Source organism: Nilaparvata lugens, chromosome X (assembly GCF_014356525.2).
Source record: "Nilaparvata lugens isolate BPH chromosome X, ASM1435652v1, whole genome shotgun sequence".
Classification (NCBI taxonomy): Eukaryota; Metazoa; Arthropoda; class Insecta; order Hemiptera; family Delphacidae; genus Nilaparvata; species Nilaparvata lugens.
The window spans coordinates 34,137,398-34,150,094 of NC_052518.1; positions in this window are offsets into that span (position 1 = coordinate 34,137,398).

Genomic DNA, 12,697 nt, shown 5'->3' on the forward strand with positions numbered 1-12,697 from the left:
GAAATGTATTTAGCATTTCTCAATCGATCTAAAATGCCTGTCATATTCGGCAAAGGATTTGCAACTTGCTCGGTGAGTGCATTAATCTGACGGAAATCGATGCAAAATCGCATCTTTCCATTAGCCTTCATCACCAAGACAATTGGTGAGCTCCAAGGGCTACTGCTCGGCTCAATAATCCGCTGATCAAGCATACTGTCCACCTCCTCGTTTATCACCGCTTGCATAAGTGGATTGCGAGGATATGGACGTTGTCAGAACGGCTCAGCTCCTTCCTTCAGCCTGATTTTATGAACCAGGAGGTGGTTCACACCTGGCAGATCTCTGAATTTTTTCAGCTCCGCCTCCAGGAATTTTTTGAACTCCTCCTTTTCTGAAGTGACTGCTGCCACCTGTCCCACTAAAGCTGAAGGCAATACCATCCTCCTCTGCCTTAGATCGAGTCTTTCTTGAATCGCTCTCAAATGACTTAGTCCCAAAATCATTTCGGATTCTAACTTGTTGATCACTGCCACTCCCCAGTAGACTCGTCTACTGCACACCTCGGCAGTCAGCTTCAGCTCCTCCACCACGGGAAGCTTCTCTCCAGTCACCAAAACAGGTTGATGACTAATTGGTTTAATCTGGCAATCGCCAGACTTCTTCAGTCATCGTGCTGCCTCTCCAGAGACATAGGACAACTCAGCCCCAGTATCGACCAGTGCATTGAGCCAGACATCTTGGACACGTACCAGCATGAAGACGCGTGTCTCCTGGGGTTCTGGACACTTTCCTTGCATGTCTATCGCGGCTGCACTGGACTTCATCTCTCTTCCTCGGGCCTTCACAGTTTTCTGGGTGGTTGGAGCACTCTTCTCCCTGGGTTGAGGCTCCCACTCTATGGTGCGGGTGCGGGTGTTGATTTTCACCCTTTGCTCCCACAGGAACTGCATACCGAATAAAAATTCGGGTGATAATCCCTCCATGATTGTCATAACTGTGGGTAGCACCTCTTGGCTGACTTTCAGGTTGATTTCCACCTTCCCATACAGCCGCGCCGCTGTTCCATTTGCCAAGATAGCACCCCTCTCAGTCAGTGTTCTCCTTGCACATCCAGCTGCCTCTAAGCTTGCAAACGTTGCTAAGCTTAAGTGGTTGAATTCAGCTCCTGTATCGAGTAAAGCTCGATATTGGTGGCCAGCTACCTCAACTGTGGTATACAGCCTGTTGTCGAACTGCGACTCCGGTTGAAGCTGGTTTCTGGTTCTCACCACAGTGGCTTTGTCTGTCGTCCTCTTCTGGTCTTTCTCACAGGTGCAACTGGGACGAGGCTTCCCACAGGTCGCGCAGAGAGAAATCTCAGGGCACTCTGACCTCCAGTGACCTGCCTACTTGCACTGCCAGCACACAGGTCCCACTGGAGTCGACTCCGCTCGCCATTGGGTTGTTGTAGGTTCAGGCTCGGGGTGCGATTTCACAGGTTTACGAACCTCCTCCTTTTTCGCAGCCCGCTGCTCCTGTTGAACACTTTTCTCCTCTGACTTTATCCGCTCATATTGCCTGGCCAGCTTGAGCAGATCGTCCACCAAATAGACTTCGGCTTCCCCAATGTACAGCTTGTACCAAGGTAGAAGATTCTTATAGAGCCTCTGTAGCTGGTGGCTGACTGAGAAGTCTCCTCTCTGCCTCATGAGGGTCTGAAGTTCCTCTACTTAGTTGTCAATGGCCTCGCCTTCACGCTGCTGTCGACCCAGGATTTGAGTATCCAGGTCCTCCTCATAGGTTGCTGGATAGTAACAAGACCGAAAGTCTCTTACAAAATCGTTCCAATGATGCCAGAGACCTCTCCGGTTCCGCATCCATAAGAAACACCTTCCTGCTAGCATTTCTGGTAGCGCCGGGAACAACTGCTCCCCTGTCAGCCCGTAGGCTTGTTGTAATTCCTCAAGGTGCTCCAGGAAACTAGGAGCGTCTCCGTTACCATCATATGACAACCTCCATCCCCGAACTTTATCGCACACCGTCCCTGGGTCCATAAATGGAGTGTGGGGGGCTGCAGCTCGGATTGGTGATCGTGATGTGTGTCGGGACCTGTACTGATGAGCCGGTGACACCTCTGGTCTCACTAATGCAGGTCTCGCATGATACAGTGGACCAGTATCAGCATTAGCTGGCATTGATCTCAGTAGCGCTGGTTGCATCACAGCCTCTTCACTTGTAGGCGGTGGTAGCATTGTGAGGAATTGCTGTCGCTGCTCTGTTAACGCTCTCTGCAACTTGGAACAGGTGCCGTCAGTAGGCACTGAGTCCAAGAGCAATTCAACAACATCTCTGCTCTGCAAACGATACACCCATGAATGACACGACTCACCATCTGAAGCTGGTGACGCCTCCTCAGGTAGTTTTCCGAGTCTAGAAGACTCCTGGTGATCCTCCTCTATAGGAGGCCACAGTGATGTTGCTCCTTCTGCCTCATGGTAGCTTGCACTAGCTCCATCGCTAGCCTGGTTTGGACTGCTAGATTCACCTGCCATCTTCCTGTGATTATCCAATAGAACCTTCCTCAGCTCCGCCATTGTACCTGTTGCAGGTAACCCCGCCGAAGTTGCTAGCTCCACGACCTCATTACGGTGGAGTTTGTAGATCCAGGACACTCCTGGATCACTGCTCTCCTGTCGAGCCTCCTTGTCCTCTCCGGCGCGATTACACTTCTCTTCTGTACTCATCGCTGCTTTTCTCCTCCTACCTTGAGCCCCACGTTCATGTGCCAATCTTCTGAGAAGATTTTTGCCCACACTTTCTTCTACCAGAATTCCCAGTGTCACTCTGGGCCGGCTAGACTTGGTCGGTGACTGGGGTGGGCCGCAGCAGGGGACGGGAGACTTGGTAGGGCGTCTGCCAACCACCCTCGTTCGAGTCAGGGGTTGAAACAGGGTCTTGAGCACCTTAGAGAAATGTTTCCCTCTTTTAGGTAAGAGGAGCCGTGCTTTTGCACTGCCTAACAGGGTTGGGCGTGGAGTGAGAGGAATAGGAACGATCTGGTGTCCGCCGTGAGGGGGGTCTCTGTTACGGGAGTAACGTTCCTGATTGCCACTAGATGTCCTCCTGCTATTGAGATCTGAAATAGCAGGGTTTGAGAGTCTTGGAACTGATTGCTGAAGTCGGTCACCGGGTCCCTAATCTCGGGCACCGGGTGTTTTCCTGGGGTCAGGATCGTGCCACGGAGTCAAAGGAAAGGCTTTTCCTGGCCTTTCTCGAGGTCCTCCTGCTATTCGGAAGCGAATCGGCCAGCTACAAGAGCCCGCGCACCGGACTTCACCCCTGGTCACCGGATCCCAAATCTCGGGCACCGGGTGTCTTCCTGGGGTCAGGATCGTGCCGTGGAGTCGAAGGAAAGGCTTTTCCTGGCCTTTCTCGAGGTCCTCCTGCTATTTGGAAGTGAATCGGCCAGCTACAGGAGCCCGCGTACCGGACTTCACCCCTGGTCACCGGATCCCAAATCTCGGGCACCGGGTGTCTTCCTGGGGTCAGGATCTTGCCGTGGAGTCGAAGGAAAGGCTTTTCCTGGCCTTTCTTGAGGTCCTCCTGCTATTCGGAAGTGAATCGGCCAGCTGTAGGAGCCTGCGCACCGGACTTCACATCTGATCACTGAGTCCCAAATCTCGAGCACTGGGTGACTTCCTGGAGTCAGGATCGTGCGCGGATTGGAAGGAAAGGCTTTCCCTGGCCTTTCTCGAGGTCCTCCTGCTATTTGGGAGCGAATCAGCAAGCTATAGAAGCCCATGCACCGGACTTCACCTCTGGTCACCGGGTCCCAAATCTCGGGCACCGGTTGTTTTCCTGGGGTCAGGATCGTGCCGCGGAGTCAAGGGAAAGGCCTTCCCTGGCCTTTCTCGAGGTCCTCCTGCTATTCGAAGGCGAATCAGCAAGCTATAGGAGCCTGCGCACTGGGCTTCACCTTTGGTCACCGGGTCCCAAATCTCGGGCACCGGGTGTCTTCCTGGGGTCAGGAACGTGCCACGGAGTCGAGGGAAAGGCCTTCCCTGGCCTTTCTCGAGGTCCTTCTGCTATTCCTGGTTCCCGCGATGATGTACCAGGGTACAGTCAGGTTTTAACCAAAACCCGACGTGTCGCTACTGGTTGAATCAGGCAGGCTGCTGCCCAAAGTCGTCGAAATAGTCGAACAACACTCGCCCAAGTGAGTGCTGAATCTCAGAGCTTCCAGTGTCTTCGATTAACCTCCGTTAACCTCAGACACAACTCCTAGTAGTCGAAGGAGTCAGAGTACACTCAGGATACGAGATGTACTATGTTGCTAGCTGTGCGCTGCTTCCTTCACTCTCTCTGTCGACCGTTCGCACTGGACACCTGCACTAGACTGCCTGCCTACTAGCCTTTTACAAGCCTCCCTCAGTGGCCGAGAGGGAGGGGAGTAAGGATGCGCAGCACTGCTGAGCGGTAGCCCAGCGGCTGGGTTGCTCTTTGGACTCTGCGATTTCATCAAGAGATAATCAAGCGTCTTAGAACAAGCCCTAAACTCAATTCCCCTCACTAGTTACAATATACATTGTGACAACATGAGCATATATGTTTCATCATGTCAAGAATCAGCTGTTAAGCAAACCTTAGACGGTCATTATTAATGTAATTACTGAAGACTAATGCCATTAATGATGATTGTGTAGTGAGGCATATTTAGTAATGGTTAATAGTAATGACAAAAATCCGGATTTTCTGATTTTCAGTCATCATTACTCGCTTTTGGTGGGGATAAAGTCATCAGTAATGATCGTGTAGTATCGTGCATCGGTATATCATCATTTTTCAGTTCGCTCTGCAAGATTGTACAATCATGGACAGTGACAGTGAAGTCAAACCCAGTGAAGAAAATGCATTTGGAGAAGAACATCTGTGACAGTTCATCAAAACATTTGAAACACTTCCAACCAGAACTCTGGAATCTATTTTTTTAATAAATTATTCATTCTACATTGTTAAAAAACGATCTGACAATAGAGCAAAGCGAGAAAGAGATAGCGCTTTCCGATTCGTTTAATGATAGACAAGGATAGCAATACCATTGCTAATCAAACACTGTCATTCAATGTGGACCTCACTATATGCATGTAGTAGACTACATTCCACATAATATGGAAAGGGGAACTGAATTTATCTGTGTAAGTTTTTTAACAATAACATACTGATGCTGAAGAAAAATAAGTGAATACATGGTTAGTGCAAGTATGTAGTAAATGAAATGTAGACTACTTTCTTGTAGTCTTGCAAGATGTATGCGAGTATAGAAGTACTTCACAAGTCTCAACAATGGCATTGCTTATTGATGCAGGTGACAGACCACTGAAGATTTCAGGTCTTAAAAGTTTCACCCAGTGGCAAGGTACCTTAATGTTACTGCTAGTCTTTCTTTAACTGGCAAACATTGTCGCATGTTTATATCTTCTTGGAGCAGAAAAGGTATAACTAGTTTCAGCAATTTCTCAAACATCATGTCATCCATGCGGAAATAGTTTTTGTAGTTCTGGCTAGGTGAGTTGAATTTCATTTAACAACACAACATGAGAGTACTGTTCACGTTTTTTCAACCAATCCTTCATCCAGCGTTTACGTTTTACCCGCCTTTTTGTAGCTAATACTATAACTAGTAGTTCTGTGAACAGTAGACCTCACGCAGTATTCTCATCCACAAGTACCTGATTGAAACTATAGATCTTATATAGAAATACAGCAATAGACTGGCTTCTCCTCACATCTGTGTAATGACTTGTCAGCTGATTTATGATGAATAATTCTATAGTCTAATTTTTACTCTAATATTGGCATATGAAGGAGGCTTCTTTTTTCATTGATATCATCCTTGAAATGCAAAATTTCCAAAAACCTTATATATACATTGACGCACAATCAAATCTATTACCGCATTTCGCCGTAAATGTGCAACATATAAACATTAAAACATTCAAACATTTAAACATTAAGAGAAATGTCAAACCGTCGACTTGAATCTTAGGCCAGTTACAGACCGTCAGCGCATATGCACCATCCTTACCATACATAAGTTTTTCTGACTCACGAAATGGACGCCTTTACAGATTAATTGCAGCTTATTATCTTCGTAAACGAAAAATTAAAAGACTTAGATATCAAGTTCACCCGATGGGCGCCCAAAGAGCATTTCAAAGGGAATTTAGTACCATTATATACATCATTGCTTGGGGTGAAGATACATTTTTCAACTACCTCAGAATCTCCATCAGAAATTTTGATGAGTTATTTCGAGCTTGTATCACCATTGGAAATACTTGCAGTCACTTTAAGCTACGGATCGAATAAATGTAGATAATATTAATAATATATGATTTTTTCAATAAAAAATTTAGAAATGATTGAAAAATTTATAGAAAATCTCTCAATTCAAATATGACACTATTAATTGAATTCATTCATTATGCTATTCAATTCAATATCAGCTGATTGTTGGGCAGAGGTGTCAGCACATTGGTTATGTTGCAATCGGGCTACTGATCAGTAGAGCTCTGAAAGATTCTATTTGTCTCAATAGCGCGTCAGTCGACCGATGGAACGGATGCACACGAGCTCGACTGATGGTATTCGTACCTGTATAAAACGCATGGTCCTGACCGTGCGCGTGCGTGCCATCAGTCCTGCTCTGTACGGAAACATAGAATCTCTATGGAAAAGACAAGCACGACTGACGTACGCACTGACGGTCGGTTGAGCTCTGTAACCGGCCTTAGACCTCACTTTGCTCGGTCAATTATAGCAACACACGCTTTTATTGCTGCATCCATTTTACATGTTGTGGTAACTCAAGCTTGACCACATCTTTACTGAAGGAAAGTAACGACAGTGAAGAATGATTGTGTAGGGTTAAAGAGTAATGATAATCTGAAATGACATTAGATAATCTGATAATGACATTACTGGTAATGTCATTAATACTGTTCATGTAAGGCTTGCTTTAAACATTTGCCATATCGTACTTCGATGCGTTCGTCGTGCCGCTCGCCTCTGTTTTAATTTTTCGCCGTACCGCACTCAGTCTTTTCTTCTATGATTGATTCTCCTCAGTCCTGAAAAGCCTACCCATAGTATGTTCAATTGTTCAATAGCTGTTGGTCTGGCCAGAGAATTCGAACTGTAGCGCCAAAATCCCAGACTGCAGTTCTGCCAATAGCAGGCTTGTTTGCACCAGCGCAGACCGTCCAGCTGTTTTGGCCTTGTCGAGAAAAAAGCCCCAGTTGTTCTTGTCTTGTCAGCCCGTTGTCTTGTTGCAAGACCGAATTTGTATTTTTGTCATGTAATTTCGATCAGAAATTTCTTGTAAATAATTGTTTGAGTGTAGTGTGTGTGAATTATGAATATAACAGCGTAAATAGTGTTGAATTGAATTAATTTGAATGGGATTTGAATTTATAAAGAATCCAGTTTGAGCTTTGTTCGAAACACAGTGTATGACCTGCAAGTGGAACACAGAATCAACACGAAAAAACAGCCCAGAAGCGAAAACCTGTCTTTTTCCCAGATTTCATCCCACCCTGAATCTGACCAAAACACCTAATGAAGGCTTCGAAGGGCAAGTAGACAAGATTGGATTAAATCTGGTGAGTTTTTGCTCTTTTCTATTGTTTATTAATGCAGAGTTTAACTGTACAAATAACCTGGCTCAAATTGAAGATTGAATTGCCCCTTGTTTGTATTTGATTATTTAAATAGTAAATTACAGTCCTCTGGTAGCTCTTGCCTGAGCTTTGTTCAGAACATTTCTTGATCCTGCCGAGCCGGAATGAATTTAAATTTGTAATTTATTGATTAATTCACACACATTGGATTCAAGCAGTTCCGTATTTGTCCAATGTTGGCATGTTGAGAATGGTCTGATCTATGCTCAACTTAAGTTTGTTGTAGCCTTGTTCTGGAGCAAGGTTTCTTGTCAATTTGTATTTGTCTGAAATTAAATTTATTTCAGTTAAAATTGTAATTTTCCTGAAACTAGGCTCATTGTGCTCTTTTTCGTGAATTTGTTTGTTTGTTGGAATTTTTTATTGTCCATATTTATACATGTTAGTGAAGGTTAATTACCAGCATGAATTTGTTTGTTCAATTCGACAAGTTATCGTTTGTTTGTGAGTTGTTGAAGAACATTATCTAATCATATAGTTTTGTCTTCAGCAGTAACTTATCTTGTGAATTGATAATCAAAGTTTAACTTTGATAACTTACTAGTCGTGATTCTTCCTTTCATCTAGTTTTGAACTCATTCTTGTTTTATTGTCTGTTGTTTGTATTGTTGGGGCTGAATTGTTTTGTGTATGAGTTCAAGATGGAGGAAAAATTACAGAAACAAATCAGGGTGCATTGCGCTAAACTGGAACAATTGTATGCCAGATTGCAAAGAATTTATGAACTGTCTGAAAATGTCTCTGATCCAAAAGTTGCTGATCAATTTTCAATCTTGTATCCTCGGGTGTCTCAGACCATTTCGGATTATGAAAAGACAGAATTAGTGGTTATTGAGTTGGAACTTGAGTTGAATAAAGATCATGTTGTAGCATTCAACGACTCACACCTAGATCTGTTTCAGTATATTGAAGTAGCGGCTAACACTCTCAAACAGAAAGAGGCGACTGATGCTATTGCTCAATCTTCGGCAGCTACAGCAGCTAGTACACAGCTGGTCGTGTCCGAGTCGGTACTGCCTAAAATCGACCTTCCGAAATTTGATGGGAACCAGACTCAATGGTCGGTGTTTTATGAACTATTTAAGGCATTGGTACATGACAACAAGAGTTTGAACGATCAGCAGGTCCAATATCTTGTAAGTAGACTTACTGGACAAGCAGCAAATATTTGTCGTCATTTGCCACCATTGGCTAACAATTATCAAATAATTTGGCAGGCATTATTGACCCGCTATAACGATCCACAGGTGCAGGTCGATGCCTATTTCAAACAAATTTTTGAATTTCGTCCAATAAAATCAGAATCAAAGGCAGGTTGTATTGCGATTTTGGATGGGTTTTGCAGTTCAATCAATGCAGTGAAGAGATTGTGACTCACTGATTTGTCAGACTGGATATTCCTCTATCATGGCTAGAGATTGCTGGATCCAAGTTCTCGTAGAAATTTTGAATCGGCCGTCCATGACAAGGCTATGCCAACTTATACCAATTATGTCAAATTCATTGAAAAGCAAATTAAGACTCTTCCTTCTGATGAGAAACAGACTGAATCGTTTAATGTGAGACACAAAAAGGATAATAAATCAAAGGTGTTTGTGGTTCAATCTAATGATTCATCTAAGGATGCATCTAGTAAAAATCCCAATTGTCTGAAGTGCTCAAAACCGGGTCATCGGTTAGTAGATTGTGCAAGTTTCTTGAAAATGACTCCTTGGGATCGTTATTGTTTGATTAAAGGAAAGTTTTGTTGTTTTCGTTGTCTTGATGTGGATCATTTGAGTAGAGATTGTCGTAGTAAAACTCAGTGTGCTCAATGTCGAGAATCTCATCATTCTTTATTGCACTTTTCCAGATCAAGTTCCAATGAAGGTGTTGCGTCCTCGTCGAACTCCAAGGCAGGTGGCACATCACCTATTAGTTGTTGTTCTACATCCAACGATGTAGAAAATTCGACCGTTGTGTTGCACATGTTCGAGATTGTAATGATCAGCTTTGTGATGTTCGTTTCTTGGTTGACACCGGAAGTCAGTGTCATTTTGTTACAGCCAAATTGTGTCGGCGTTTGAGACTACCATTCCAGCCCATGAAAACAGTTGTTCGTGGATTCGGTGGTGGTACTAGTGAAGTTCGAGGTTGTACTTGTGTGTCAATTCAGTCGAAGTTGGATCCTACCGTCAAGTTTTCAATGGATGCCACAGTGGTAGATAAAATCATCGACAAGTTGCCTTCTTGTGAAATCAACAGATCCAAACTTCATCATCTTGAAAATCTCACACTGGCTGACGACAAATTCTACCTTCCTAGTAGAATAGATGGCATCATTGGTGCGGAGTTAGTTCCTCACTTGCTATGTGGGAGTCCTAGTACAGGTGAATTGCACGAATTGATGACTGTTAATAGTGTCTTTGGTCACATTCTGATGGGGAGAGCGCCGATTCTCACTTCAACAAAGAATGTGTCGAATTGTTTTACAGCCATCTGTAGTCCATTCGTTAGTAGTCCATCGTTGGATAGTTTTGTGGAACGTTTTTGGGAGTTAGAATCGTGCCCTGCACCCAGCTGTCAACTGAAATCGGAAGAGTTGGAGTGTGAGGTAAATTATCGGAAGTCTGTACATCGTGTGAATTCTGGTCGTTTTGTTGTTGCCTTGTCATTTGTGGAGCCGCCCAGCAGCTTGGGAGATTCGTATGCTGTCGCCGAACGCAGACTGCTGACTTTGGAGAGACGACTAGAGCTTGACAGCAATACTCGTATTTCATATCATGAAATATTGATCGATTACCTACATCAGGGTCACATGTCGTTTGTAGCAGATCAGACAGACCGAGGTGGTTACTACATACCGCATCACGCCATCATGAAAGCAAGCAGCACTACCACGCCCATCCGAATTGTATTTGATGCTGGTTCCAGAACATCATCGGGTTTGTCATTGAACCAGGTTCTTCATGCTGGTCCCAAATTGCAGACTGACATTTTTGTTTTGTTAGTTAATTTTCGTTTGCTCCCAATCGCACTAACTGCTGACATTAAACAAATAATAATAATAATAATAATAATAATAATAATAATAATAAAATAATAATAATAATAATAATAATAATAATAATAATAATATAATATAATAATAATAATAATAAATAATATAATAATAATAATATAATAATAATAATAATAATAATAATAATAATAATATAATAATAATAATATAATAATAATAATAAAATAATAATAATAATTTATTTCTCGTAAAAAAGAAAAATCACAATTACAATTTCAAATGAAAACATATAACATAACAGTATGAAGAAACATTTCAATTTTCAATGAAATTATATAACAAAATAATCATACAATTGCTTCCTTATCAGAGAAATTAGGTACTCCCGAGGATTCCTTTATGGGAGTTACCAGCAAATAGTTTTAGTCATTTAGAAAAATTATAAACCTATAAATAATAATTACTACATCCCTGTCGCGAAGAAAACTGTTAGGTGCTAGAATCAACAAAACTTGTCTTCTCTATTTAAAAACAAACAATATAATTACTCTTCCACTTATATCCATTCATCATAAGGTGAAAAATTCAACTCAACGTATCCCTTGCCATCTATCTATTCTAGAGCAATCTTAGGGCACTTAATCACTTATATCTACACTCTCCAACTTTGGTTGTTTTACCTTGAATAATAATATCTATTTACATCACAAACAGAAACAAATACCTACTAAGCTTAGATTTGAATATTTCACACATTGAATAGATTTCTTTAAATGACCTGTAACTATATTTCTATTGCAATATTATTAAGTTTTTATCTGAGATCTCTAAACCACACTTCAACATCCTGCTTTTCCAATAACCAATTCTTCAGAAAAAAACTTGAAACTTCTCGGATTTTTTTGCTGTCTTATGCTAATTGGAATTTCATTGTATACTTTTGGGGCTATAAATAAATAAAAACGTTTAAAGATTTCTTTGTGTGGTCTTGGCCTGGTTAAATTACTTGCGGATCGGAGATAATATTCGCGGTTAGCAACGTTCACTTGCCCACTTCTAAAAAAGAAAATTGACAATACTTTGAAGAAATACAGATACCTTAGTGGTAGAAATCCCCATTTTCTGAAAATTGGCAAAGAGCTAAATAATCTTGGTTTTTTGTCTATGGTCCTCAATATGTATTTTGGCCCGGTGACAAGAGGTTTAATGTTATTAAAATAAGCTCCTCCCCATACCGCTATTCCATATTGTAGTCTACTGTTTACGAGTGCATAGTACAGCGATTCCATGACATATTCGGGGCATAAATTTCTTATATAGTAAAATTTTCTGCATACACACGTAAGTTCCCTCTTCAATTTAATTATTTGTTGGTTCCAAGTAAGCTTGGAATCAATTATAATACCTAGATATTTAACTTGGGGTGCTTCTGAAATCTTTTCACAGGTGCAGTTTATTGGACTATCACATTCATTTGAATGAAATGATATATTCATTAAATCATTTCCTTCAGGCCTCAGCTTGTGGACAATTATGTGGGATTTACTGGCATTTAATTCTAGGGCGTTCACCTGCAGCCATAAATTCAATTTCTTTAAATCTTCACTAATCATCTGAGCCAACTGACCCCCATCATCTGCACTGTAACTCAGTGCTGTGTCGTCGGCAAAGGCTGTGACAGATCCCTCAAAGTTGCCGTTACAAAGATCATTAACATACACAAGGAACAGCTCAGCTGATAGACCGGACCCCTGAGGCAGACCTACCCCTGTATCTATAAGTTTTAGCTCGCTTAGCGAATCCTCAATCCTTACCTGTTGTGACCTATTACTTAGAAAGCTTTTAAACCAATTATTACATACACCTCTAACTCCTGAGTCTTGCAATTTTCCCAACAATATATCGTGATTCGCAGTATCATACGCTTTTCGGATATCCAAATAGAGGCCAGCACATTTCTTATTATTGTTTATTCCATTATATATTTCAGAGATAA